The sequence below is a fragment of the Theobroma cacao genome, chromosome 9, assembly GCF_000208745.1.
Source record: "Theobroma cacao cultivar B97-61/B2 chromosome 9, Criollo_cocoa_genome_V2, whole genome shotgun sequence".
Lineage (NCBI taxonomy): Eukaryota > Viridiplantae > Streptophyta > Magnoliopsida > Malvales > Malvaceae > Theobroma > Theobroma cacao.
The window spans coordinates 14,448,895-14,454,317 of NC_030858.1; positions in this window are offsets into that span (position 1 = coordinate 14,448,895).

The following is a 5,423-nucleotide window of genomic DNA, read 5'->3' on the forward strand; positions in this document are numbered from 1 at the left end:
ATGTTATTTTATTTTAAATTACTTTAAGAGTAGTTATTGCTCATTTCTCTTATTGCTTTTGTAGGAAATTTGATGAAAAAGGCTCATTTGATGAAAATTAGTGCAATTATGGTGATGGTTTCATTCATATATGTTTTGGTATTTTGGCTATACATCTGTCTACAAAACTCTAAATGAGATGATTCTTGGACCACTAGAATTATAAAAGGAAGGGATACAAATTTTTTGTTTACTACTTTTCCTAGTTCTGATCGGATCATGGTTAAAACATTTGTCTAAACAGAGGATTGCAGCAGTATGCATGGACTGAACATAATGCAGTATTTGGAGCATATCTTTCAATCTAGAAGTCCAATTGACTTGATTCTTGATCCATTGGAAATTTAAGAGATAGGATGTTTACTACTTTGCCTAGTTTAGAGTAAATCAAGGTGAAAATAATGTTCAAAGTTGATAGACCGCCACAGCACTAAAGAACAAGGCTACAGTGGTAGTTAAAGGAAGCACACAACACATTTTCCTGAGAACTCAACACTGCAGCACTAGAAGATGAGCGCTGCAGCACTACTGTAGCAAGAACCAAGCACTGCAGTGCCAAGAAATCAAGGTCGCGGCGCTGGGCAATTTTCCAAAAGTAAAAATTTGAAGAGATTTTGGAAATTAGGTTACTTAGAGCCTATTTAAGGGACCATTTTCAAAGGTTTTAAGGGAGAGGAAACAAACAACTATTCTAGAGATTTGGAGCCAAGAACAAAAGAAGAAAACAAAAGAATTCGAGGGAGAATCAAGATCACAAAGCTCCAACAATTAGTTTTCTCTCTTTACTTTTGTGTTTTTCTTATTTTCTTTGACTTGAATTAATGGCTAATTTTCTTTGGATGAAGTTTCTTTTAGAAATTATGAGCTAAAATTTTTTTTTTCTAGGATTGCAATTGAACTAACATGTAATCTAAATTTTTAATCTCTTTTTTTCTTATCTTTAATGGGATTTGAATTGTTTATTCTAATTTGTTCTTAATGTTTTTAATTGCTTGATCAGCAATTAAGTTGATTTAGGAACCTAAGCAAACTTGAGAAAGAGAGTTTAGTGTAGATTAATATGACATAGCATGTGATCATATTAATTCATTTGCATATAGGATAGGGATATACCTCTAAGCTATATGTAGCCAAATTAGTGCCTGAACTTAATGAGTCTATTTTAATTTCAATTCACATAGGGATATAGTATTCTGGTTAAAATAGATATTTTTATAAGATAAGTCGGGAGACCCTTATTAATAATTGAGGACTCTAGTTTAACAATTCAACTCATTAAAATAAGTTAAGGAAGAGAGTTAAGTTTTAGATGAAGTGTGAGGGATATTGTAATCTTAGGCTTGTTTGATTTGATTTTTACTCAAGTTATTATTAATTTGATTTTTCTTTTTAGTTTAAATTTTGGTTAATTAGTTTAGTTAATCAATTCATTTTGATTGTTTGAATAAGATTAAATTGTTATAATTTTAGTACTTAGTAAAATTTTAGATCAACTCTCTGAGGGATCGATACTCTGCTTACTTATATACTATCTATTTGATACGTATACTTGCGTAGTAAAATTTTAACTAAAAAGTTTTTAGCATCATTGCTAGGGAATTATTTCTACAATTTTTACTAATATTAATACCAAGCACTTTAGTCTTACTTCAAATTTTATTTTTCTTATTTTAATATTAGTTTTTGTTTACTTACAAATATCTTTGGTCATTGTATGCAAAGGAGAAGCAACTTTGTTCCATTTGATCTTGAGATAGAAAGAACATTCAGAAGACATTGAAAGGAGAATTTGCAAGTTGCAACCTTAAATCAAACAATGGCTGAGGATAACAACAACAATGACAACAATGCCAGTAATTTGGTTCCTGAAGAAAATAAAGCACTACGAAATTATGTTGTTCCTCTTTTGCAAAGTTTACACTAAAGCATTAGAAGACCTTCCATCAATCCAAATAATTTTGTAATTAAACCAGCTGACATTCAGATGATTCAGTCTTCAATCCAGTTTGATGGGTTACCTAATGATGATCCTAATTCTCATTTGGTGAATTTCCTAAAAATTTGTGATACCTTCAAATACAATAGAGTAACTGATGATGCTATCAAATTGAGACTGTTTCCGTTTTCATTAAGGGATAAAGCAAAGAGTTGGCTTAATTCACTACCTAATGGGTCTATTACTACATGAGAGGAGTTGGCTCAAAAGTTTTTAGAAAAATTCTTTCTACCTACCAAGACTGCAAAGATAAGGAACTATATAACCTTATTCACACAATTTGAAGGTGAATCCTTGTATGAACCTTAAGAGAGATTTAAAGAACTACTAAGAAGATGTCCACATCATGGGATTCCTGATTGGTTGCAAGTTCAGACATTCTACAATGGGCCGATTGGTTCGATAAAAACCATAATTAATGTTGTTGCTAGTGGGGCATTAATGGGTAAGAATGCTACAGATGCTTATAATCTGTTAGAAGATATAGCTTCAAATAATTATCAATGGCCTTCAGAAAGGTCTGGTCTTAGAAAAGTTGTTGGAGCCTATGAGATTGATGCACTTAGCACCTTAACTGCTCAAGTAGCTGCACAAGTGGCTGCGTTATCCAAGAAGTTTGACACACTTGGAGCTCATGTGGTTCAAAATTCATTTATAGTCTGAGAAATGTGTGGAGATAGCCATTCAAGTGATCAATGTCCATGCAATTCTGAATCAGTCTAATTTGTGGGGAACTTCAACAAGCAGCAAAATAATCCATACTCCAATACATATAATCCTGATTGGAGAAACCACCCCAACTTTTCAGGGAACAACAATGTAAGGTCTTCAAATCCAAAACCCATCATGCCTCCTAGTTTTCAACAACAAGTTAGACCACCAATTCCTGAAAAGAAGTCCTAAATGGAAAAACTTCTCTTACAATATATATCAAAAATTGATGCTATAATTCAAACCAAGGAACCTACTTGAGAAATCTTGAGACCCAAATAGGACAGCTTACAAATTCTATCAACAGTAGACCCCAAGGTGCCTTACCAAGTGACACATATAAATCAATCCTAAAGGTAAGGAACAATGCCAAGCAATCACTTTAAGGAGTGGAAAAGAAATTGAAGTGGTGAATGAAAAAGCAGTTGCATATGAGAATGGACATGTTGATAAGGAGGAAGGAATGTGTGAGAAAGCAATTAAAGTTCAATAGAAAGAAAATGAAAAGGCTAAAAATCAAGGGACTTCTCAAGTCATCCATCCTTCACCACCTCTTCCCCAAAGGCTCCAAAAACAAAAGCTTGAAAAGCAATTTCAGAAGTTCACCAATGTCTTCAAGAAATTGCACATAAATATTCCTTTTGTTGAAGCTTTGGAATAAATGCCAAGCTATGTCAAGTTTTTGAAAGACATCCTCTCCAAAAAGAGAAAACTAGGTGAGTTTGAAACTGTCTCCCCGATAGAGGAATATAGTGCAATTCACCAAAATAAACTGCCACCAAAACTCAAAGATCCAAGTAGTTTCACCATCCCTTGCACTATTGGAATTTTATTTTTTGCAAAAGTTTAAGTGACTTAGGTGCAAGTATCAATTTAATGCCTTGGTCAATTTTTGAGAAACTTGGTTTGGGAGAATGCAAACCCACTTCTGTTACTTTGCAACTGGCTAATCGCTCTTATGTCTATCCAAGGGGAATTATTGAAGATGTTCTTGTTTAGGTAGATAAATTTATTTTTCCAGTTGATTTTATTATTCTTGACATGGAAAAAGATAGGCAAATTCTAATCATCCTTGGGAGGCCATTCTTGGCAATTACTAGAGCCTTGATTAATGTTGAAAAAGGTGAGCTCACATTGTGAGTTCAAGACCAACAGTAACATTTAATATTTCAAAGCTTTAAAATTGCTTGTGACATCTAAAGACTACTGTCACGACCTGGTACTCTCCTCAAGCCCGTGACAACCGCCGCGATGTCCCGATAAACATTCATTACCTTGAATGCCAACCGAAACCTCGCAAAGCTTAATATTAGTTTTCGCACCTCCCTTGTGAGCAATAATTACTAAATATCATATTTTAAAAGATTATAAGCTATTTTCAAATCAAAACAATAATAAAAAAATATTTTCTGTCTCACAAGGACATTTTGGTCATTTTTCTCAAAAATTTTGAAACCTGTTGAACATATAATATATAGGGAAAACTACACATTTCATAACTAAAAACAAGTTTTATGTCTAAAACATTCATTTAGGGTGAAATTGTAGCTAATAGAATAAAATAAAAATATTAAATGAAATATTCCATTTTCTTATAAAATAATATTTATAGAACTCTGCGTAAATAATTTTTGTAGCATAAAAGCAAAATAAATCCATACATATAGTAACACAGATAACCAGAGTATGTAATTTAATTTACAATGACGTGTGGGCCCCTGAATGACCAAAGGTAACAAAAGCTATGAACCTACAATTTCTAAGGAAGCGAGTCCAATAATAACCCTCGACGTAATCAGCTATTTACGGACTGTCCTGATCCTGGAATGAGTAGAAAGGAGGGTGGTGAGTTTATATAAACTTAGTGAGTAAACAGACATCATCTAAAATATCTAAAGTCGAGTAAATGGAGACAACTTAAAATAGTTCATTGTACTATGATTCATAACGTTTCAAACTCATTTCAACTAAATAAAATAATTTCATTTCACTCAAATAATCAACATGGCTTATGAATTTCTTAAAAATTTGGCTCGTGCCAAAACTCATTCTTCGGGGATACCTTGGCCGGGGCATCCAACCGAGTCCGCCAAGGCTGTTGAAGAAAAGTTCATATACGCATAAAACACATTTTTATGTTTAAAAGCATAGACATTCCTTGGCGTTGGCTGAGTTCACCCTCACGTGGTAATTTAGCGTGTAGTGAATTCTAAAGCTTTACCTCAAGAGATACCTTCCGCGCCTCTCGTACTGAGGTAAAATATAATCGGGTTTATGGTGCCCCTCTTTAATAAGCTGGTCCACGAAAACCCACCACTGCAGTGACTAATCAATATCCCACCAAATCAATAAAAGTTTCGACAGCATGACATGGCAATTATATTACTACCCAACCTATTAAGGCAAAACAAACAGTTCATACAATTTTAACACAATTTCCAATTCAGCCATTCATGCCAATATCACTATAAGTCATTCAATTCAAACCATAAATTTACAACACAAACAAACAGTCTCCAATTACTCAATTTCTAAAATCATCATTCAATTTCAAAATGATTTATAAAACTCATTTCATTTAATCACATTTTACTTATAAAACATAAGGATTTACCATTTAAACTCATTTTTCTATAAAATCACAAAAACGAATAAAAACTACTTTAGATAATTAAGA